The sequence below is a fragment of the Rhea pennata genome, chromosome 21 (assembly GCF_028389875.1).
Source record: "Rhea pennata isolate bPtePen1 chromosome 21, bPtePen1.pri, whole genome shotgun sequence".
Taxonomy (NCBI): domain Eukaryota; kingdom Metazoa; phylum Chordata; class Aves; order Rheiformes; family Rheidae; genus Rhea; species Rhea pennata.
In genome coordinates this window covers 3,766,000-3,790,752 of record NC_084683.1, presented here as the reverse complement: position 1 = coordinate 3,790,752, position 24,753 = coordinate 3,766,000, and the positions used below count along the sequence as shown (strand labels likewise).

Genomic DNA, 24,753 nt, shown 5'->3' with positions numbered 1-24,753 from the left:
TCTATGATGGCATGACTGGCTGGGTAGATGAGAGAAGAGCAGTAGACATGGTGTACCTTGACTTCAGCAAGGCTTTCAACACTGTCTCCCGTAACATCCTCCCAGGCAAGCTCAGGAAGTGTGTGTTGGAAGAGTGGACTGTGAGGTTGATTGACGATTGAGAACTGGCTGAACGGCAGAGCTCAGACGGTTGTCGTCAGTTGTGCGGAGTCTAGTTGGAGGCCTGTGGCTAGTGGAGTTCCTCAGGGCTCAGGACTTGGTCCCATCCTGTTCAGCTTGCTCATCAATGACCTGGTTGAAGGGACAGAGTGCCTCCTCAGCGTGTTTGCTGATGATACCAAGCTAGGAGGAGTGGCTGATACAGCTGAGCGCTGTGCTGCCATTCATAGAGACCTGGCCAGGCTGGGGAGTGGGGCAGAGAAGAACATCCTGAGGTTTGACAAGGGCAAGTGTGGAGTGCTGCACCAAGGGAGGAATAAAGCTAGGCACCAGTACTAGCTGGGGGCTGATCTGCTAGAAAGCAGCTCTGCAGGGAAGGACCTGGGAGTGCTGGTGGATGACAAGTTGATTATGAGCCAGCAATGTGCCCCTGTGGCCAAGGTGGCCACAGGTATCCTGGGGTGCATTAGGAAGAGGTTAGAACCTCATGAGGGTCTAGGCAGCAGCAGCAATGTTGTCTGTGATGTTCCTTTTCCCGCACTGGCTCTTTTTGCATGCATTCAGATGTGCCCATGTGTAGTAAGAGCACCTGTGGAAGATCTGGTGAGGACTCAGGGAACTTGCAGAGCACGTGAGAGCAGCCTCAAAGGGTGCTCTCTACCCACTGACCAATCCAGTCAGGGCCGGACATGCATATTGCCCTTTGTCAACGATGTCTAGCTGCTTTGCAGCCGGTTGCCACTTGAGTTGGGTACAGTCGAGATGAAGAAATAGCTCTAGTCTGACCAAGTGTGTAACTCTCCTCAATGTGTATAAGGATCTGAAGGGAGAGTGTCAAGGGGATGGGGCCGGACTCTTGTCAGTAGTGCCATGCGGCAGGACGTGAGGCAACGAGCACAACCCGAAACACAGGCAGTTCTGCCTGAATATGAGGAGGGAGTTCTCTACTGTGAGAGTGACAGAGCACTGGAACACGTTGCCCACAGAGGTTGTGGAATCTCCTTCTCTGGAGCTATTCAAAGCACGCCCAGATGCACCCCTGTCTAACCTGCTGTAGGTGACCCTGCTTGAGCAGGGGGGTTGGACTAGAAGATCTCCAGAGGTCCCTTCCAACCTTACCCATTCTGTGAAAGGGGCCTTTAGGGGACGCGGAGTGACTCCGGGCTGGCCGTCCAACCTGGGTGTCTAGCAGCTACCCAGCTGTGACCGCTCTGTGTGGTTCCCGGGGCTCCCCGTGCATTTTGGAGTAGAAGTCATTCATTAAAGTGAGATCCCCCTGAATGGCTGCACAACTCTCTGGTGTATCAACCACTTACAAAAGCCCCATAAACAGCACCCGCTGCCTTACTGCCCTTATCCACTGAGCCCATCCATTCATTGTAGGATTACCTTTCCTATGCCATGCTGAGTATTCCCAGTCCCCTTCTGGGGAAAATATGTGTGGAGAGGGCTCCGGGGAGGATTTTCTCCATCACCTTCTCAGGGATCAAGCTGAGGCTGACAGGCAGACAGGCTGGCAGGCCTGCATCTGCCTTCTTGCCATGCTTGCGGGTAGGAGTGATGTCTGCTTTCTTCCAGAGCTCAGGAACCTCCCGAAGTTTTATACTTGCATTTCAGGGAGTACTTCATACCAATTTTCCTACCGGTTACAATTTCATTATTTGCTCTGCGCTTGCGCTTTCATCTTCCTGTTAATTAGCATACAAAGTGGAGAAGAGGCGGTGACATCATTATCACAGCATTTCCATCTCATTATTCATTTAGAGGTGTCTAGGATAACATGTTAATAAGCCTTCATGAACCGACAGTCACTTGTGGGTTATACCTCTGTTTTTGAATTGCCTACCTCTCACATTCTTTGACGTGCTGTGGTTTCAGCAAGGTCATTCCGCTGCAGCTGGTTATCCCTTGCAATGCTGTTTTTCTCTCTGCCTTGGCCTTGAGTCGTGTTAACTATTTGCAGGGGTTTCCTCTCAGCATCGCTCCAGCATCGCCATGACAACAGCCAGTTCCTTCAGCATGCAGACTGATGCCTGTCCAACTGGTCTACAAGTCGCTGAGGCCTAGTATGAGCTGGGGTACTGCCTCCCTCCTCCCTGGGACCTTTCTGCAGACCACAGCTAACTGCTAAAACTCATCGCGGGTTGAAAGGGTCAGCAGATGCACCTGGAATGGGTGAGTGAGTTCGATGGACTGCTCCCAAGATGGCTGGGGATCGGAAGTGCTTGCTGGGTGAGGCAAGGGAGCTTGCTCAGCCTGGAGAAGAGCTTTCAAGAGTACCTCAGGGCCTGGGAAACCTACTCTGCCACCATAGCTGACCCTGCTGGGAGACAGAGGTTGGGCAAGAGGCCGCCGGAGGTCCTGCCTTGCCTCAGCGAGCCTGTGATTCCTTTCGCTCCGGCTCTTCTCTTGCTGATGTTAGGGAAAGCACTGAGGTTCTGTGAGACCATGGAAGTACATCAGACACAAGCACTATCTGCCCTGGGTCCTGTTTTGCTTCAGCTCTTAGTCTCTTTCTCGCTCTTTTCCCCAGTCTAAGTTCTTCCCTCTTGCCATCCACATAGCCTTGCCTCCAAACAGCCCGTCTCTGTTTGCCCTTTCCCCACAGGGAAAGGTTTTGCTTGTCTTGAACCCTCCTCTGGTGTTTTTGAGATGCCTTTGAGATGGTAATTCCTACCTTGGCCAGCAATGCCATTCACTAGCACCGCCTGCTAGTAGTGGTGCTGTGCTGCAGTTAGTTCTGCCCACTGTTATCTTGTCAGAGGTACCACAAAGTGTGGGTGAGCCGTCTGCGCGCACACATGAACAGCTGACACCAAGGAGCTTCCGTCTGGCGGAATCCTGAGAAGCCCGGGGATTCGGCCAGCGGCACCTTCATGCGGTTTTACAAGCAGAAGGGGCAAGTCCTGGTCCCCTCGGCTAGGGCTGTTGTGTCTGTCACCAGGGCCGACCAGGAGACACCGGGGCCTTGCCGTTCTCTCGCCCCACTGGGCAGCCTGCAAGGTGTTGTGTCCTTGCCCTGCACTCGCCATTGCACGCCCCCACCCTCACACTGCCCCCAGGAAGAGCCCTGAGCAACGTGCAACAGAAAGGACCTCCCTTCCCAGGGGCTGGGTGTCCATGCCTGGCCATTTTGCTTGATGAAACACAGGAAGGGGCTACGTGGTGTCAGAGCCACCTGTGCTTTTCCTCTGCCTGCCTGTGATTGGGGATCACAATGTTCTGCTCTCATCAGCCCCCCTTGTTGCTAATGGCCTTCAGGGGGATCCATTCACGCTCTGCAAACCTTTGGGCTGGGCTTCTGACTTTGACTTCTTGACCATTTGGTTCAATCTGCTCTCAGAAGCTGAGTCCATGCACTCAGCAGCAGAACCCCATGGGGCTCATTAAAATGCAGAAAGCCCTGATGAACGACCACTCTCCCTATAATTTTCTTCAAGGCTTGTACGGCTAATTGCAGAGGTTTGGGGAGTGTAGCTGAAAGACAGTCTTCCCTAATACGCCCGTCTTTCTGCTTCTAGTGCGCTTTCTTCTTATTATTCTTCTGCTTCTGCAGCTTCTGCTGCTTCTGCTTCTTTTTCAGCTTGTAGAATAAGGGAGAGCAACATTCTCCAATTGGTATGGATCCAGGGTGTCTCCTCATGAAGTCAGGACATGCCAAAAAGCACTGTCCTGGAGATGAGACACTGTATGTGTTGTCCCAAATCTGGGTTCTGTTACCCGGTGTGCAAGCACCCAATAGACACACAGGGTCGAGATGTTTGTTTATTTCATTTCTGCAGAGATGGGTGCTAGGTGATAAATCCACAACGCTGGCACACTTTCTCCCCCTCTCATTCTTGATTTATACACACTTTTCAGGGAGTACTTTATACAAATCTTTCTATTGGTTACAGTTTCATTACATCAGGTAATCGTTCTGTGCTTGCACTTTCACATTCCTGTTAATTAGCATAGGAAGCGAAGAAGAGGTTGTAACATCATTATCTTGTCATTTCAATCTCATTATTCATTTAGGGGTGTCTAGTTTAATATGTTAATAAGCCTTAATGAACCTAAAGTGACTTCTGGGTTACTCTGATGTTTTTGTCTTACCTCCCCCTCGCATTCTTCAAAGTGCTGTGGTTTCATCAAGGTTATTTAGCCAGAGCTCGTTATCCTTTGCAGTACTGTTTTTCTTTCTGCCTTGTCCTTGAGTCCTGTTAACTATTTGCAAGGTTTTTTCACAGGATTTCTCCAACATTAGTGCTGACTTGCCAAAGCGGATACCAGGCCACTGGGAACCTAAATGGCAGAGCAGCAGGGGCGCGGGCGGCTTCTAGCCCTGCTTGTGCCGCAGGCACTGTGACTGCATTGCCGGGTCACACGGGGGCCCCGGGGCTGTGCTGCAGCCTCCCTGCCAGCCGTCTGCCGGCCCAGCATTGGCACAAGGCCCCGGGGCTGCCAGCCCTGCTGCAGCCCCTGTGCCCAGCACCACAGGGCACCTGCACCTCCCGCTGCAGGGCCGTGCTCGGTCCATGGCCCGGGACGCCTGCCAGCCCCTTGCTCTGTGTCCACATGCCCCACGCTGCCCCAAGCTTGCCCCAGGTCACTGCAGAAAGGGCAAGAGTCCGCTCCCATGCTGCCATTGGGAAGTGGCATCCCTGTGCCATGGCACCCCCTCCCTAGGCCAGGGCCTATTGCTGAAGGGGCCAAAACTCTCAAGAGCACCTTAGAGGTGTCCTGCCCAGAGCATCCCTTGGTGTCAAATGGGACCTTGAAGATGGGCCAGCCTTCTGGTGCCTGTTCCATCCTAGCAGAGAACTATCCTCCCCAGGGCCAGGACACATCCTTGGGGCCCGCACCCGACACTCACTTCCTCTGCTAGACACCAAGCCAGCATCTCACAGCTCTTCTCGGTGCCACCAGCACTGGGCACGCAGCGCCCTGTCTTCTGCCCTGGGAGGATGAACACACACCGCTGAACTTCCTGGCAAATGGGATCCTGCCCAGTGTGCAGTGCTGCACAGATCACTTGTCCCTGCACATGCCCAGCTCCCCGTGGCCCAACATGTCCATGTCGCCAGGGGTGCAGTCATGGTCGCAGTTGCATACAGCACTGCAAACTGTTAGCCCCTGCAGGGTCATGGGGGACATGATGAGAACAGGACATGCACCTGGTAGTCCTATGCTGTGGCTGCAGAGGGAACGGGATACCCCATGTGCTTCCCCATCTCTGCACAGGTGCCAGCCCTTGCAAGCTGCCTGGGATAAGCAGCTGTTAAGAGTGCCTGCGGTGGCCCTACTCTAGCATGGCTTTCCTTGGTGCGTCCTCCAGAGTAGACAATCAACCCTCTTCTCCATTTCCTTGCATGGGAACTGAGCCAGGGGCAGCTGTGCTCACTAGAATTCCCCAGGTCTCTGCATCAGCCAGCAAGCTCCGCTCAGTCTCCACACATCTCCCCTCCTGTGATCCCTCACTCAGCAGCCCCCAAAAGTGCCCAAGTCAAGGGATGCAGGCAGATCCCAGCCACAAAGTGGTAGCAGCAGAGGAGAGCGACAGGCACCAACATCACATCCATGTGCGTGCAGCTCCGCGCTGACTCTGTCCTGGGGTCCCTGCTGGCAGCTCCAGATATCTCCACGCATCTCTGTAACCCGCCATCCTCTCCATTCCTCTTTCTGGGCCCACCTCACCTCAGGGCAGGTCTCTATCGTCTGGGCAGGGCTGACCTCCACCCACGCAAGGATGCAGAAGGTGCTCCCACCCTAGGAAGCAACCAGGAGAGATCATGCTGTTTGTAGGAAGGGAGAGCTATGCTTTGACACAGGGTCACACAGGCGTATGCACATGGAGATGAGACCACATGCATTCTCATGAAGAGTCACGTGCAGCTGTGCACACATGCATTTGCACATGCATGCACACAGGGGACACACACACACACACACACACACACACACACACCCTGGGACAGTGCACACAGGTTCACACCTGTGCTCATACCACCACGTACGCATGCCTATTCACACAGGGACATGCAAGCCATGACTTTGCACTGCTGTGGAAAGCACCCCCTGGCAGCACTTTGCTCAATCTGGCGCTAGTTCTGCAGGCAGCACACAGGGCAGAGCTGCTGTCCCATGTACCCAACAGGCTTGAGTCAACCTTTGCTCTTTGGAAACAGCCAAATACTGACGAGAATGTCAGTGGCAGGGAAACACTCCAGCACTGTGTCCTCACACCAGGGTCACCACTATCCCCAAATCACCTGCCTCCTGAAAGCTCCGATCTGCTTCAGTGCAACAGCAAGAAGCATTTTGCCTTCAAAGTCATTTCTCCACGGCTTCTTGCTGCTTTTAATCACAGATTGCTGAAAGCCTGAGGTGGGCAGGAGGTTTGCAGGCCTCTAGTCCACCCCTCTGCTCTAGGCAGGGCTAACTCCACGCAAAGCAGGCTGCTCAGGACCTTGTCCAGCTATGTCTTGAACCTCTCCAAGGACACAGGGCTCCCACCTCTCTGGTGCCTCTCCCAGGGCTGCACCACTCTCAGGCACAAGAATAGCTTCCTTTCTACCAGTCCTAATTCCCCCAGGGGCACCTCTCGTGCCTTCACTGAGCACCTCTAGGAAGAGTCTGCCTCCATATCCTGCTCTGGATGCCAGATCACTGTCTTAGATGCCCCTTCATTATCCCTTCCTGAGACAGGACAAATGCAGCTCCTTCAGCCTTTTCTCCTACGTTGTGTTCTCCAGCCCTGACCATCTTCATGGGCTCTGCTGCACTTGCTCCAGCTTACTGGCAGCTCTCGTGGTCCCTGCACAGGGCACTGCATTCCAGATGTGGCCTCACTGTTGCCACCTAGGGGGGATTCATCTGGCTCAACATCTCTGTAAGAAGACTTCTGGGAATAGTGGAAGGCTCCAAGACTCTCTGTCTGAGAGAGGCCATCAGCCAGGTCTGACAAACTGGCCAGGTGATGCTGGGTGGCAGCTCCAAGCCTTGTCCACACTGGCAATGCTCGAGGCCAGCCCAAGCTCATCCACAGACCAGCTTGGTAATTTCAAAAGCACTTGGCCAAAACCACTGCAAACTCATCCTCTCTCTCATGTCACCCATTGAAAAAGCTAAGATCCTTCCCCAGGGCACCAGGCCATCTCCACTCTGGCCACGCAACAGGCCTGGGGCAGCTGCCACATCTGAAAGTGCCCCACCAAAGTCATGTGGTTGCCTTGAAAGATGAAAGGCTGAGAGAGTGCCTCTCCTCAACGACGGAGCCCAGCATCAAAGGCACATTCCTCTTCCCACTTCTCACTTGTAGAGTCTGGCAAGGTTCAATCTGTTTCCCGCAAGCTTTGGGGCAATACAAAGCTGATCTGCCCTCTGCTACAAATAGCTGCAGCTGGCAATAATGGCCCTGGCAAATAGTGAGGTGAATGTCAGAGCTTCCCCTGACCTGATCTGAGAGTGCCCTCTCCTGCCCTGAACATCCAAAACCACAGAGGCCTGACGCTGCTTGTCAGGGCAGGCAGACCATAGCGTGCCTGCCTGGCCAAGGCCATAGGGCCCTGCCTGGTGCTACGTGCCAAGCTCTGCTGAGCCTGCAGCACAGCACTGCAAAGGTGACCTAACATGCAGTCCCAATGTGGTTGGGACGGAGCTATGGTTGCCTCATCAGGAGCCAAGGACAGTGCTGGGCCTGGAGGAGGGAACACAGGAGTCCCCATGCAGGCAGCGTGGACCACCACACAGGACAGCTTCCTTTGCTTGGTCCATGTGGATGAAGGAGCAGTTGGGAAGCCCTTGCAGAAAGTCTGCTGCTCATCTACTGCTCCAAGAGACCACCCAAAGCAAGCAAGACAAGAGAAGAGAAGGGAGAAAGGAGGGTCGGAGCCTCACCTCGGCCGGGGCTGGGGGGGAGAGCAGATGCGGGGGAGGGGGTAGTGGGCGCTGTACACCCCAACATCCCACACCTTGCTTGGTGACTGTGTCACACCCTTGACTTTAGTGCTGACAGAGCTCTCCGGCTTTGTCTCCCATTCCTTGTAGCCCTTCTGAAGGATGAACACAGATGTATAGGGAAAGGACAGCAAAAGGAGCTCTCAGTGATCTCCTCGCCTCTGGGATCCAGAGTGCTGTATCCATACTAGGTGATACTTGGTGGGAATGGTTCCTGTTGCAACTTTTGTATCGGTACTACGTGATACTTGGTGGGAATGGTCCGTGCTGTATCTAGAACACTACCGCTGTGTTAAGCAGAATACAAATAAGTAACTAACAAGGTCTTGGAAATCTGTGAGAAAGAACAGCGGTTGGTTACATATAGATTCGGTGGCTCCCAGCCACAGAATAACCATGAGAAGCAGTCAACATGAAGGTCTCAAGTTGAAGAGTAATGAAATAGTGACCCCCAGAGTCAATGTGGCCCCCGAAATAAGTCTGCACACATGCGCAGTGTCATAGCCCGGTTATGCAACCGGGGAGGAGTTGGGCTAAACTCCCTGCACTTGCTGGGCCCACGTGCCGGGACTTCTGCCTACCATGAATAACCATAAGTACCAGAATTTTTCCAAAGGAGAGGGAGGCTGCTTCACAACAGAGGGCCACGTTGCCTCCTCGGGGACACCCAAAAGGATTGTGCCTGCCAGCTCTCTCTCTCTCATCATGCAGACGATCGGGACAAGCATTGGAGTGGTCCTTCTCAAGATTTCCCTCGGGTCGGTCTCTTTGTAAGTATTTACTAATAAACTGCTTGCTGCTGAAGAGTGCGTGTGTGTGTGTGTGTGTGTGTGTTAGTGCTGGCTTGCCAAAGCAGACACTTGGCCCCCAGGAACCTGAGTGGAACAAGTGCTCCCTAGCACCATCTGTGGGCACCAGCACATGGGGCTAGGAGACACAGGGCTCTGCTGCCATGTGAGGTATTTGAGGGCAGCAGGCAGGATGGGAAGGGCTCTGCTGGGCTGCTTTGTTCACCAGGCATGTATCATCCATCTCCTGCAGCTCTGGAAGTCCCTGGGATCTCGCACTGCAATGCTCCAGCTGCACCTCCTCTTTCCTATCCCTCTGCTCCACTTCAAATCACACTTCCAGGAGATCATGGTATGGGGCAAAATGTGGGCAAGGAGGTAATCTCAGAGCCACCAAAGGCCGGCAGAGTGGACAGACAACTAAGAGAGAGCTGCCACACTCGCCTTGCCCTGTACAGCAACACATGCCCACGGTCTCTGCTGTATCTTGCCCAGCCTGCAGGCATGGCCCCTCCGTTACCTGGTCCCAAGCAGCTTCTGGAGAGCATAGGCTCCAGCACAGCTGCTTTGTGGCACAGGAGAGGGTGGAGGTGGTGGGCGGGGAGTCGTGCCAGGGCAAGCACCAACACCCTGCTCTCTCTGGCTGCCAGCAGAACCTGCTAATCTGGGCTTTGCACAGCTCAGGAAAGGTGAAAGTATCCCAAAGGCAAGGATGGGATGAGGACAGCGTCAGGTCCTCGGTGCCACAGAGGAGCCACGGCAGCTACCTCAAACAGCCCTTGCCATGCTGATCTGCACAGGCAAGCAGAGCGCCCCAGCAGGGCAGTCTCAGGAGAGCCAGCCTCCCTGGACTGAGGTTTGCACCTCACGGCTACCTTGCCCGTGCAGGGCAGGCCTTTGCGGTTGGCAGAAAGCACAGGCAGAGCTCTGCCACCCACTTCCTTCAGCAGCCAAGCATTACCCATCTCCTGCAGATGTAGAAATCCCTGGGATCCAGCATTGCCACGCTGCAGCCGTGCTATCCACAGGTGTGCATGCCAGGAGAAGCTCTGCAAGCTGCTCAGGCAGGACTGGCTGGCTTGGGCATAAAGCAATGAATAAACAGCCAGAAAGCACAGAGAGATGAACTTGTGCCAGATGGGCCGAAAGGCACAAGTTATCACAGGGTTTTTCACTGGCTATTACAGGGAGCTGCTCGCAGGAGGCCGGACGTGGTGGCAGGATGCATACATACCGGGGAGGAAATGGTGAGGGCAAAATCTCCAGCACAGCTGCAGTACACAGGCCTAAGTGTCTCCTTCACACCATGACACTTCTTGCACACCTAGAGGCAAAGGGGTTTTAGCTGGGATAGCAGACAAGGCTGAGCAGCTCAGTCCTTTGACAGGGCTCTCTGGGGACACACCACTGACGCAAGGTCAATGGGTCAAGCCTCAGCCAGCCAGCAAAAGGCTGCAGCTATGTGCAGAGAAGAAGTGGAGAGCGCTCGAGCCAAACTCTCCTCATCATATCCCCACTGAATCACATCAGTCACAGAGGTAAGGTTGGGCTGCTCTGGTTCCAAGGAGCAGAGAGCAGCCTCAGCCCTCCTGCTGCAGCCTGCCACATCAAGGGCAGGCTCCTGCAGCGTGGCAGCCCAGCACTCACCAGGTCCTGCAGCCGGAAGGCCATTAGCTTCTTCTGCAGCGCTTCCACCAGTGCCATTTCAATGGAATCCAAGTCATACTGGGCCTGGCAGTTGGAGCATACCCAACTGGGCAGCACTGACCCATCCTAGGGGCAGAGAGAAAGGAGATGAACACAAGTGTGACTCTTCTCAAGAGAAAGCATGGTGCAGCCTCAGCCCTCGCAGCCTAACAAGAGCATTCAGAAAGCCCCGAATGCCAGGAAGCCATAACCAATTTCGGGAGGGGATAAAGCATCAGCCAAAGCACCAGCACATCTCAAACTGTCACAGGCAGCTAGGAAAGGGGATGAGCAGAAAATAACCCTGAAGGCAGGTTTATCACTGTCATGGAACCTTCAAAGCCAAAGGATTGAGAGAGAGAGAGAAAGACGGACAACGTGAGTTCACGACAGGCCAAGAGCACAACCATGCTAGGGCCTCTGGTGTCCCCAAGAGGGACTTCATGCATGCAGCCAGGGCAAAAGGGATTTCCTGGGAAAGGAAGGCTGTACCTGTGAGAGGGCAGGGTCCTTGCACAGGTCCAAGTCCCTGCAAAAATTGCAGTTCCTGCGGATGACTTCAGGGAGCACATAGGAGCGGCAAGGGACCCGAAACTGGGCTTGTTCTGAGAACTCACCTACCTCAATGAGGCGTAGCAGGTCCCAGCGCAGTTTGTTTACTTGGTTAGTTATTCTGGCATCCAGGGACAACACCTACAGGAGAAAGTGTTAGGTAAGGCCACCAGCAGAGAAGATGGTCCTAGACGAGTGCTAGCTGGGCAAAACAAACTGATTGCAGAATTGCAACAGTTTTTCTTTTTAAAAAAGAAAAAAAGAAAAAAAAAAAACACGGCCCACCCCACTAACCTTGCAGACGTATTTGATGAACTCTAGAGCTGGGTTGTTGAGTGGCAAGTAGGAGCCAGGTAGCACTGGGAACATGTCTGAGGGCTCAGTGGCATTATGGGAACCAGACATCTTCTTCTGGATCTTCTGAGTGATGGTGAAGAAGCTCTGCGTGAGCTCGTTGGCCACGTAATCCTGTGAGAAAGTGATCATGCCTGGAGAGGAGGAGCAGAGAGAGCTCTTGATCCATATGGAAGCATACGGGGACAGCAAGGAGGGCAGCTCTCTTCCTGCTGCAGGACTGGCCCAGCAGTGCTGCTCACAGCTCTCCCATGGCTAACTGTGGCTAACCGTACTCACCAGGCATAGCTCCCGTCTCTCCCAATGCCTCCTGGGACACCTGGCTCGTGGTCCTCCTCTTGATGGGAGCGCTCCCAGGGGCATTGCACCGCAGCTCCTCCTTCATGCTGTGGTACACAGCCACAATGTAGGCTGCAGAGACACACAAGAAAAGCTCCAGATGCAGTCCACGATGAGAGAGTGGCACAAGCACTACTGTGCTTGTCGACTCTCCTGGGGCACCAATGACTAATCAGGAACTAGTGACCTTCTTCCCCTCTCTGAGAGAGTTCACACTGGCGCTGAATCCACCCAAACAATGACATTTACAGACATGGAGGTGGTCCCTTCTGTACCACATCCAGCACAGTGCAGTCTTTGACTGTAAGGGGTTCTTGGGATCAACATCAGAACCTCCTCAGTAGCACAGAGAGCTTCAAGAAGCTGTGGGGAATGCTGTGCATATGGCTTGGGCAGCAGCAGGGTGGGGATAGCTCTAGTCACCAGAGGTAACATTCAAAGTAGAACCAGGTGAGCAGCAGACTGCACTCACCTGACACAATCATCAGGAAGCAGTTCTGACAGGAGGCAGCCTGGGGGAGAAACTGCACAATGTTCCAACTATTCCCTAGCAAGTCCTCCACATTTGCTTCTCCATCCTCCTCCTCTTCTTCCTTGTTCTCCTCTTCTTCCTCACTGTCCTCATCCAATACTTGACTCTTGCTAGTGTCCTGCTGGAATGGAGCACAAGCCATGCCCAGGTTTTGGGTTGGTGATGTCATAGCAGTTCCCTATATCCAAACCAATAGCTCCCTGCTCAACTCAACCCACAGCACCCCTGTCTCTGCAGGACTGAGCACTTCCCATCTCTTACCTCCCCAGAGTGGACGCTAGGAAGCACTCTTCCTTTGATACCTTCGTAATTTGCTGGATCCATGCAGAGCAGGAATCTCCAGCAGTGGCAGAAGGAAATAGGCAGAGTGGAAGATCTCCTTTGAGTGGATGCTGGAGGGAAGAGACTGCAGTCACACACAGTGTTGGCATCTTCCCTAGCTAATAATCTTCTCCATGGGAGGCAATGAGGAGCAGGTGATGTTAGTAAGAGAGCAGTTCACTTCTCACATCCAAACATGCTTCAGCGAATGGACTCAGTACAAAAGGCTGCAGAGCAGTCATTAGCAGAACTAAGGGCTGCAGAGGAATCATACCCAAGCTTCAACTGCCTCTTGTGTCAAGACGCCTGTCTTAGCAGCCCACACATCATAGCTGGGATGCTGAGAGCTACCAGAGTATAAGAGACTGGGCAGAGCGCAACTGCTCACATTCTCCTAAAGGTCTCTTTAGATTGAATCATACAGATATTTTCGGAATATTGCCCCATACAGCACAGTTAAGGGACAGATCCCTACTCTGGGCATGATGGCACAAGAACCAGGTGACCTTGTCCCCTTTCTTCCAAAGCTAACTTTGCAAGAAATGCAGTGCTGAGGACCAAGAAGAGGCAAGAATCAGCATCCTCCTTCCACACCTTGAGCCATGTCTTAGGTCAGCCTCCAGAAGATTTTCTCCAGGCCTGGCTTGCTGAGTGTACCCTTTGGCAGCCAAGTGTGCCCCACCTGTTGATGATGTACTCCATGTAGCCGATGGCATCCTCAATTCGCCATTTCTTGGTGCACAAGATGATCTGGTTGAAGTTGGCATAAACCACTGAAGAACCAAGACGCTTGAACTCAGCCACTAACGGTCAAGCAGAACACAGGATCTGGAGGCAGTAGGCTGGAGGAACTGCTGCTATTTAGCTGCCATTAAACAGGGAACAGCAAACCACAGCACAACATACAATTCAGGAAGGATGTGCTGCTCCAGCACAGCCAGTAGTCAAATGCCTAGGTCTCGCCATCTAAGGGAGCTCCAACCACAGTATGGCAGGCACTCCAACAAAAGTTGGACCAACTATGCATCTGCAAGTTACTGGGCCTTTCCAGAGGTTGTGCCACAGGTGCTCAAAAAGATGCAGCTATGGGTGCCAATAGAGTCCCACCCATGGCTATGTCCGTCTGCTCCACGCACAGGGCATGGCAAGCTCCATTTTCACTTACTGTAGGAAAAGCTTCTTCATCATGTTGTGCAGAGGGCGATGCAAAGCTGGGTTATAAAGCAGTGAGGAAGGAGAGCAGAGCCAGCGGTAAAAACGAATCACCTGGTTGTCTGCATAGATGTTGGGATACTGTGTGATCTCCTTCACCCAGCTCACCACCATGCTCTTCAGAATCCTGCCACGGAGCAGAGATGAGCATGACACCAGGCACATGAGCCCTTCCTCCTTTCACACACTGACATGTTTTCAGATAATGCTAGAGCAAGTGGCAACTCTGCCAAAGCAGAGATGCATTAGCTCTCAGCACATAAGCCACAGGGCAATTATGTGCCTCTATGACCTTGTGGAGATGAAAGAGAAACAGGAAAGGGCAAACTCTTCAAAAGCATCTCCTCACATATGCTGGCTGAGCCACTAGGTAGAGCTGATCCTCAAGCCTAAAAGGGAGGATGTCAACAGACAAAGCTGGGCTTCGCCTCCTTCCCTCTGCCAAGCCAGCTGCCTATTGTGCTTCAAGGCACCCCACAAACCACATGCTAGTAAGAATCTGGAGAGGCTAAAGCCAGCCAGTCAGCTGGGAAGGAGAGGCAGGACCCTGAGGGCATCAGGCAGGATGAAACAGATGCTCCATCTCATGCTGACCCTTACAGACATACCTGAAAGGGTTGGAGCACAGGGCACTCTCATCATAGCTGGCTGGAATGTTGGCACCTTGGTTCCCTGTCAGCATGTCTTCTAGAGATGCCTGCTGGATCACATCAAAACTGATACTCACACTGGAACCTTCTTCCATGTCATTGATGTGATCGGATTGTAACATTGCGTTTATAGCTAAGCTCTGAATATCCAGCTCCAGACAAACTGTGACCAAACACAACCTGTCAACAGGCAAACAGGGCAGACAATCAGCAAGGACACAATCCCCTCTCCAGGTATGATGAATGCACCCATTTGCCAGGACTTTTCACAAGTTATAAGAGCTCTTTACAGGTGTTGCTGCATCTACCGAGTGCAACATCAAGATATTCGTATCAGGAAATGGTGAAAGCCTGTATGGTACTGCAGCAGCATGGGAAACTGTGCTGCTCTCCAGACTGCCACACACCTTGTATTACAGGCCTTAAAGGACACTTTTGGCACATGGCCAGACCTCTCCCCTCTATGGCCGTGATGCTATGTACGGATGGCCCCATTCACTGCACAGCTAAACAGCAGAGCACCTTCCAACAAAACTTGGATCTACTTCCCCTCCAGGGGCCACCAGCTTTTTCTGGAAACTGCAGCAGAGGTGCTCATAACAACTATCAGTCAGCTTGTTTTGCATCACAGAAAGATTCATCCTAGCGACCACCAGAAGTGATCTTCTGAATGCTGCTATGAGAGGCCACAAACTAGAAAATAATCTGTACTTAAATGCCTGCATGCATTTTTCTATTGCATACAGGACTCTCTATCCCCAGGAGATGCCAATTGCATATATCCTGTCCAGATCATCGCTCAACTTCTGAAGCTGTCAGCAACTGCAGAACTGCTCAGATACTCTTCTGCCACTGCATCCATCCTTCTCCTGAGCTCATGGAAGAGCACTTGGCTCGGCTCCCACTCAGTGCTATCCTGCCTGTGGAGTAGCAGCCAGGGTTGTTTATCTCCACTGAGGCTCTCTCATCAAACTCCATAACTAAACGGTTGTCATCAGCCTCTTTACCCCCCAGCTCTGGGTGGGCCGTGGGTGAGAGCCACAGCAAATGGTTGTGGCGACAGAGGTGGTGGGAGAAAAACAGGTCAGAACCAAAGGTAGACATGTCATCAGGGAGATTCCCAATGGGGATGTGGTAATATCTGAGGAAAGGAAAGAGATACAGTCATCGAGGTAAACACATCAATAGAAGAACTGTGCCAGCATCATAGTTGCTTGTCCCAACAAGCACAAGAGCACAGAAGGTGACAGCATCTGGCCTCATCTTGGCCTCAGACTCCTGCAGTCTCCCTTTCCCACCCAACCAGGAACAAAGTAACCTCCCTAGGGGAATGTGGCCATGGCAGCAGGTGGGCCCAGGATCTCTCACCAGGACTGGGACAGTTCCAGATACTGGGACACCTGCTGGCTTTCCTCTGCCATAGGGAACTGCTTCCATTTATTTGCGACTGGAACCAATGGCTGAAGGGGCTTAGCAGCCCCCAAATCCTCTATGTCTCCAGTCTGGGAGCTGGGTGTTCCCCCCTGGTGCTGGTTAGCTAGGACCTGAGAGAAATGACAGCAGGAAGATTTGGGGGCTGAGGCCACAGTATCAGCAAGAGATGCCCATCAGCACAGCCAACTCCTTTCTCTCACTCTTATTACCTGTCTCTTGCCTTCAGAAGTGAAGAACTCATTAATTTTCTTTTGTTTGTACACATCATTCTTCTCTAGGAGTTTCTTGTGCAGCCAGTCAGGATGCCGGACCCATGTGACAGGATTCTTTACCTGAGGAATATTGTCAAATCACACATAAGCAGTCCTCAGAGCCAATGCCCTCTGCCTTTCCTCCCATCACCACAGACCTGCAGCCCTCCTGTCCTTTCCCACCTCCATACCTGCTGCAGTGCTGCAGCAAGAGTGATGATTTTCTGCATGGTGCTGCCTAGTCTCTCAATATAGTAGTCCCAGTCCAGAATCTGGGCAAGACGCACAATAGTAGACAGTGAAGTAGATGGAGTAGAAAAGTGCTGCTCTGCTGGGTGATGCAGGGACCAGCATTTCTCCTTGCTTGCAGCACTCTCCACAGCACTTCACTTTGTGACAACAAGTAACTGCTGCCCACATAGTGCCTCCTGAGGGAGGAGCTGGAGAATCAAAGGCTGTGCTGCTCCATAGGGGGGTTCAACTCACTGCCCGCATGCTGAAGTCCTGCAGTGAGGGGCTCTCCAGCCATTTCCGGAGGTAGTGCTTCCGTACACTGGGCTCTGCTTGGAAGACAGCAAGTGGGATGGCCCTGGAGAAGATAGGGAAGCACCAACCAGCAGCAAGGTCACTGGCAGCACAGCACCCCATCTTCCCAGCCTACACACACCTCTCTGGGCTTCTCCTCTCACCCCTCTGCTATGCCAACAAACAGCAGGCAATTGCACAGCATTACGCACCATTACAGTCTCTTTTATGGTCTAAACCAGTACACCAGCAATCCCTTGGTCATGCCACATCAATTCATCCTGCCATTCCATTCACATCCTGCCAAAAGTCCTGGCCCCTCAAGACAGGTTTACCTCTCTGTGACTGGAGACCCTTCTGCTTTCTTAGCAATGATAAACCGACAGCTTCGCCCTGCATCCTTCACCATCTGGGCTCCCAAGAATTCTGCCAGACGCTTGGCAGTGCTGATGCAAGTGGATTTCTGCTCCCCGGAGTCTTCTAGCTTGTGAGACACGGAACGGTTCTCTGAGATCAGCTCAAACAGCTCTCAATCAGGCATGTTGGCAGCCTGAAAAAAGTAGCAAGGAAAAAAAAAACACTATCAGGAACCTAATGATCAAACCTTATTGCTATTACATACATGGAACATTTAAACTGATTGTCACGGCTGTCTTTATGAGGAGTTTGTGAGCAATCTCTGCTCCAGTTGCCAACATGACCTATGGAATATAGAGATCACGGACATGAGGTCTGCATCAGAACTCCTGCTGTGAATGCAATGCTTTGAAATGATGTTGTATGGCAAACTCTTAGTGGGCCCAGCTCTGTAGTGCCAGATGCAAAATACAAAGGGGAAGTGCTCCCAATAAACTCCCAAGCAGAGCAGTCACTCCGGTTTCTCATCTCTCCTGCTCCCTAGTTTGAGGCTCTGTTTTCTGGCATTGTCTCTGCTCTTGCTGGTTATTTTAAAGCTAATCTCTTCTGGGCTCTTCAGAAAACATTCTGCAGGCAAATGGTTCTGCCATCCTCTGTCTCAGTGAGTGGCTCCAGAGAAAGTCCTTGGTGGAAGAGGACCACCAGGCTACCTCTGTGAAAGAGGTGACTGGAGGACAACGCTTACCCACAGTTAAGCGGTAACAGCTGAAAAAAGTGTTGTAATAACAGGTCTGGTGATAAAAGACCCTAAAGAGCAGCCCTAGAGAATCAAAGGGGTAGAAATTACAGGCAAACAGCCATCAGAGGTACAACGGACCAACCATTCTCTTCAGACAAAGTCCATCCTCCCTACAGTGTTGGGGCAGCTTTGACATCTCTTCTTTGGCCCCAGCCTGAGAAGACAAACATGCAGGGAATGCATATCCTGCAAACCCTACACTCACCTTGCTCTACAGTACATCCAACCAGTAATCAGCCACCTTGGCTACAGAGGCAGAGACCTCCTCCAGTGTGGTGCCTTTCAGAAAGGCCTCAAATACAGAAGACTGGAATATCTTCACCAACTGCAGCTCTCCCCGTCACTTCACCTCAAACCCTTTCAGTTCAGCCAATGATCCATCTTCACTGAAGACTGCATACCTAGGATATAGAGCTTGTGCAAAACCTGGTCTATGCCAAGGAATACATCACCCAGGATGCTACTTACTACCCTCCTGCCAAAGAACTTCTAGTATTGCCAAACTAGGCAGCCACCAGGTAAGTCCATCCAAGCTGTGGGGCTCTGTACTAGCATGATCTAGGCATATTTACACAGCTAGAGACAGTAACATCATGAACTACTTCACCTCCAGCTGCAAAAGCACACCAGCCTTTGCCCCCAACTTGCCAATACTAACTGGCAAAATGTTCTTAAATGCACACAAATAAAGGGCAAGAAGTGAGAGTCAGGGTGAGAGGAGTAGAGAAATGGAGTGAGGTACTAGGAAAAGCCTTATAGAGGAGAATCAAGCTTTGTTTGGAAAATAGGAGGGGATGCTGGCAAAATGGACTCAGAGGAAACTGGACATCGCTATTGAAACACCTATGACAACACACTATTGTGTTTTGTGGATTTCATATGCCTGCCAATTATTTGTATGGCTCAATATAACCATCACAGGAAGCTTCAGTGGAACAGAGGTGAGACTCAAGCGTACATTGCTTTGTCACCCCTCCTCGAGGCAGTCTTTTCTTCCTCAGCTGGCAGTGGTTCCTGCCAGCCAGCTCCACACTACTGCTCTTTCCACTTTGAGAGTGAGCAAGAAATAAGTGCACTTGCTGACATCCCTAAAATCACAGAAAAAATTCAAGGGCCCCGGAGATAAGACTCCCATGAGCAGAGTTCATTCAGTGCTTGACATCATCTTGACTTCTGCGACAGACTCCCTTGGCATGCAAAGGCACTCACAGTGGATGCTGAAGTTCATCCAACAGAGACATTCAAGCAGAAACAAACATAGTCTTGTAAGAGCAGGGAGTGCTAGAGGACAGTGACAGTATTTTTTGAACCCAGACCCAGGTCTGTGGGCAGTCCTCTCGTGATTGCTCGTGCTCGTATTTAAGGAGGCGGCAGAAGAAAGTCAGTGAAGTCAAGTGCAATTGCTTTTCTATAACATGACGGCAATGGCAAGATCCATTCCTTCCCCTAGATGGGGATTAAAGTGGAAACGTCTGGGAAAAGTATTACTAGAGGTCTGTAAATTTGAGAGAGGGACAGACAGATTAGTGAATTTAAAGAGAAAAGATAGAAAGAAAAATCAAAGTTTGCCTGTGCATCTCAGAACCAAACAGGGAGACCATGACTAATCAGGAAGTTTGAGAAGTGCTGTTTCACTGTTATCTTCAGAAATTTACTGTCAGAGTGTGTCAATTAAGGCCAGGGCATAGCTGGATTCAAAGACTAATCTCATGCAAGGAACTTGCTGTTTAAAGACTGCATGATCTCGGTGGTATGCAGCAACAAGCAAACCAAACATGTTGCCAGCTCCAGAGGACTGGCAACATGGGGCAAGGACTAACACACCTCAAATGTAGTCAAGGAAAAGGACCTCCAATCCCTTACCTTGGGGAAGTGGTGATTCTTCAAGCTTTGAACTCTTACCTTTTCTTCAGCTTCTTGCCCTCCTCCTTGGACGCTGGGAGGATCATGGCCAAGTAGGGCCCATCCACTTCAAAGAAGATGCTGTTCTCTGAGCGTGTGACGTAGGTGAGAGAGGCTGGGTCCTCCAGCTCCTGGTACTCATCATTTGTGAAGCCTTCCTGCCGGCACAGCCCCAACAGAATAGCCTCACTCAACAGTTTGGCTGATTATACGAGCAGATAGCCCCCAGATACATCATCCTGTCTGAAGGGATCACTGACGGCCTTTGTTCCTTCCGGATGATGGGAAAGATCAATCCCTGCTCTCCTGAGGGAACATACTTTATTCTCTGCTAAGATAGGGTAAGTTAGCTTGATCCCTTGTGACCAAGCAACTCCTTGGAAAGCTACAGAACAATTTAGCAGGTAGGACTCAAACATGTGACTTGAAGAAAAGTGCAGGAGACTCTGTAGTCACTTCTTTTGGCTTATAGCCATAAATGGCTGAGTAAGCAGAGCATGGGACCTTGTTCTTGTCTTGACTCCTACTGCTTCTGGCAGTCTATGCACAGAAGCACACACCAACCCTGGTCTCTTACACTATACCCTCCCTGCTATATCAGAGTCTCTCCTTCCACTCAAACGCCAGTTTGAGCTATGAGCTGTGCAGGGCAGAGAGTAGCTGTGTAGCAAGCAAAGCTGTCAGCCCCAACATCCTGCTCATTACACAGGGGACCAGAGTGTGGTAGGCGATACGGGGCGCTGCGGAAGATCACGGGATGTGACGTCCCGACGAGGCAGGGTTAAGACAGGAAAAGACAGTGCGAGCGCGTATATAAAGAATTATAACGACGCAATAAACGCCATTTGCCGCATCCTCCCTAGGGAGTCAGTGTGGTGTGGCCCAGGGGCGGGCGGGGTTGCGGGCTCCTGACCTCACCCTAACTCTGGGTATTGTTGCGACGGCAACAAAGTGGAGACCCCGACGTGATAGGGTGAGGGTGGTCGCCGGGGCGACGGGGGTGGCGCCAGACAGACGATGGAAGCAGTGATTAAGGTAATTCAAATGTGCGCGAAGGAATGGGGAACGTCTGTGAAGTCGAGCGCAATTTCGGCGTGTGTTGAACGCCTAATCCAGGAGGGTGCTGTGCAGCGCCCTGCTGACATTGTTATCTCATCAAATTGGCCTCGGTGCTCCGAGGTGTTAGCAGAGCGGACTATGTCCGGCCACTCGGGAAAAGACCTTAAGGCTTGGGGTGTCGTGCTTACCCTGCTTCGCCGAGCGCGGGAGGAGCAGGAGGCTTGGCAGGCAGCACGGGGCTTGCTGTATGACTCGCAGCCGCGGGGCACCCAAACGGGGGACCCCTCGGACTCGCCGGGGGTATCCAAATCGGTGACGCAAGCGACTGACAACGCCGATGAGAACCCTTTGTCCCCATTGGAGCCGCAAGTTCTGCCGGTGCAGCCCGTGTCGGCTGCAGCGCCGCAAACGCGTAATCCTACACCTCCTGGTTATCCTTGGGAGGAGTTGCGAGCCACCCATTACACTCCGGGCGACGGAGGATTGCCTCCTGTCCGGGAAGAGCCTGAGAGTGAGGCAGATGCCTCGCTTCCATCGGCTCAAGTCGACAGGCGTCCGGTGGTGCCTGCCGACGACTGGTTGCCGGGATGCTTGATTAAATCTAATTGGGGAGCCGAGGGAGCCCTGGGGGGAGAGAGGAGCAGGACAGAAGCTGATGCAGACATGCAGAAATTAACGGAGCAGTTGCAGCGTATGCACGGTCCATCAGCGGCTGCGCACTCGTCTGAGCGACAAGATGTGGGCACAACGAGGGCGGGGGGTGAAGGAGAATGGAAAGAACAACAGGACGTGGGGAGAGGTGGTAGTCAAGACAACCCAGACAGTCAAGGTCACTCAGAACTTAGCTCAGACTTGCGCAAGGTGCTCGAGGTGCTGCAACGATTGGAGGAAGAAGTTGGGAGGCAGAAACGTATAGTGCAGCAAGAGGGTGGGAAGCGAAGCAGTGACACAATCCAGCTGCCCAATTGGGACCTTGTTGCTAAAGATGTGTTGCTATCTGGTTTGGCCGTCCGCCCGGGAGCAGCGGTACAGATGTTCCCTGTGACTGTAACCGCAGCGGGGACGGAGTGGCGGCCTTGGGATGCTAAAGTGATTACACAATTGATTAAAACAAAGGCAGAACACGGCCTGAATCACCCGCTCACGCAGGCAATGCTTGATAACCTGTTGGGTGCAGGCCCGGCCACCCCGGCGGACTGTCGCCAATTAGCGCAGATGATTTTAACACCGACTGAGAATGTCCTGTGGAAAGAGCAGTGGGCGAGTAGGCTACATCAAACGTTGATACAGGCGACGCAAGATCCGCAGAGCCCCCTCAGGCACTCCACTTTGGGGCGCCCAAAAGGGTCTGATGCAGGGCTAACCGCCCAACAGCAAGCGGCCGGTGTACGGACTGCAGAATTGAACGCCACAGCACGGGCAGCCCGTGAAGCGTTCAATGATCTGCAGCGTTATGTGAAACCCCCCGAACCATGGACACAGGTGAAGCAAGGATTAACGGAAAATTTTGCCCATTTTTGCAACCGTTTGCAGGCCTCCCTAGAATCGGCAGCAACCTTGCCGGGGGAGGCCAAGAACGCAATTATGCTGGAGTGTATTCGTCAGCAGGGCAATGAGCAGACTAAGAGCGCACTGCTCACGGCGCCAAAAGGAGCGTCGATAGGGGCAACCATAAAGCATGTCTTGGAGCATGCCCAGAGTGTGCCGTCCGGAGTAACTTTTCCTCGCAAATGCATAGTGCATTTGTGCCCCACTCTAGTGTGCTAGCGGCCATGATAACGAAGATGCGGACGGCCGCTCTGCGTATGTTCGGTACCGAACCCTCCACTCTCTAGCTCCCGTATAAAACCCAGTGCTGGGAGGAGCAATTATGCAACCAGGAAAAAAAAATAGTGCTAGCTTTAGAGGGATACCCTGGGAAGATACGATGTGGGCCAACGCTCCAAGGTTGGACTCACTTGCGCATTATTCACCCATCCGCGTCAGTCCGAGTACTGACGCGACCTCAACCAGGCCTGACAGTCTTTACAGATGCCTCGTCACAAACGGGCCGAGCGGTAGTAGTATGGCAAGACAAGGGTGAATGGCAGTCTGTTTCTGCCCAAGATACCGCTCAATCAGTACAATTTTTGGAGGCAAAAGCCGTGTGCCTGGCTCTCGACTTACCGTATGAGGGCCATGTAAACATTGTCACAGATTCTATGTTTCTCTTTAAGCTCCTGGCCTCCATGGCCACGCCCGGCTGGACGGGCACGGATATTGCCTGTATGCTTGAGCGCCATCTACAGGAGCGCGGAAGTACTGTGTCCATATTACATGAAAAGAGCCATTCCAATGTCCCTGGATACTACCAAAGGGGTAACGCAGTGGCAGACCAAGCCGCGACGCGGGTGTACACCCTTCAGGACGTGCGCGCACTCCATGACCACTTTCACATAGGTGCACGTGGACTAGCCAAATCGTGCAACATTTCCATCTCAGACGCAAGAGCAGTGGTAACCACCTGCCCATACTGTCAACATAGCCCTTTGTGGGGGGCGGGAGTTAACCCTCGAGGTCTACAGCCTAACCAGATCTGGCAGACTGACTTTACCTGGCATGCGCCCTTCCAACCGCAAGCGTGGCTTGCCGTCACCATTGATACGGCCAGCACGTACCTTGTAGCTACCTGTCACCGTAAAGCAACCGCCAAAGCCGTACAATCTCATTGGGAAACAACAATCGCTGTCTTGGGACTTCCTGAGGTCATCAAAACAGACAATGGAGCTGCATTTGTTGCTCATAGTTCCCGGGAGTGGGCCAACAAATGGGGCATCCAATTAAAACAGGGAATTCCATATAACAGCCAAGGTCAGGCCATAGTCGAACGTACCCATCAAGTTCTGAAGCAACGCTTACGGGCGCTTGGGGAGGGGGACGGATTGGGCATAGGTGGGAAGCGTGTCCCCTTACCCCTCCAGGCCAACCTTTTAGCTCGCGCACTATTTGGCCTGAATCATTTTGTGCGCGGGGAAAATCGAAATGCTCCGGTCGACAAACATTGGGCCAAAGCAGCGATGGAAGACGGCCCTCCAGTCAGGGTTCGAGATCCTGAGTCAGGGGTCTGGGAGGATGGTTGGACCTTTATAACAGGAGGAAGAGGATACGCGGCGATCCGCAAGGGAGAGACAATATGCTGGGTACCAGCACGGTGGATACGTCCTGATGTCCATCAATAATACTCACCTTAGTTCTCAAGTGTCTTTTGCAGGTTCCGTGAGGAGGAAATACGTTCTTGTGACCGGCTGATATCACGAGAACAGCGTCGCGGGAAAGAGAATGATGCCGAGTTCACAAGGATTGGGAGTTGCTATGCACGCTTAGCTTTGCTTTAGGGCTTTCACACTGGCTTGAGAATTACAAGGCTGCAGCCCGCTTACAGCACTGGCATCCCTAGCTTTGCCGCATGTGTACGCAGCTTGCGGCGTACAATTAATGAGTTACGGCGTCCTCACTCTGGGTATCAACGTCTCCTGATGATTCAAGAAACAACGACTGTATTGTAGCATGGAGAGGGGGACTTGTGGTAGGCGATACGGGGCGCTGCGGAAGATCACGGGATGTGACGTCCCGACGAGGCAGGGTTAAGACAGGAAAAGACAGTGCGAGCGCGTATATAAAGAATTATAACGACGCAATAAACGCCATTTGCCGCATCCTCCCTAGGGAGTCAGTGTGGTGTGGCCCAGGGGCGGGCGGGGTTGCGGGCTCCTGACCTCACCCTAACTCTGGGTATTGTTGTGACGGCAACACAGAGACAAAAGACAGGCTGTCCTCTGGGCTGAAGCCAACTCCAAGAACAAAGATGCATACTCCGCTGCCAGTAGAGCTACTCCATTCACAAGAACGGCCTGAT

General features: G+C 52.4%; 1 long non-coding RNA gene and 1 pseudogene across 1 annotated transcript; one reads left to right on the top strand and one right to left on the bottom strand.

The window, feature by feature from the left end:
* Positions 1 to 24,753, bottom strand: part of LOC134149734 (DNA polymerase epsilon catalytic subunit A-like) — a 41,629-nt pseudogene that overhangs the window by 1,101 nt on the left and 15,775 nt on the right.
* LOC134149769 (uncharacterized) lies at positions 20,578 to 24,556 on the top strand. The gene is made up of 2 exons (XR_009960491.1): positions 20,578 to 20,834; positions 24,109 to 24,556. It is a non-coding gene; the product is annotated as an uncharacterized LOC134149769 (long non-coding RNA).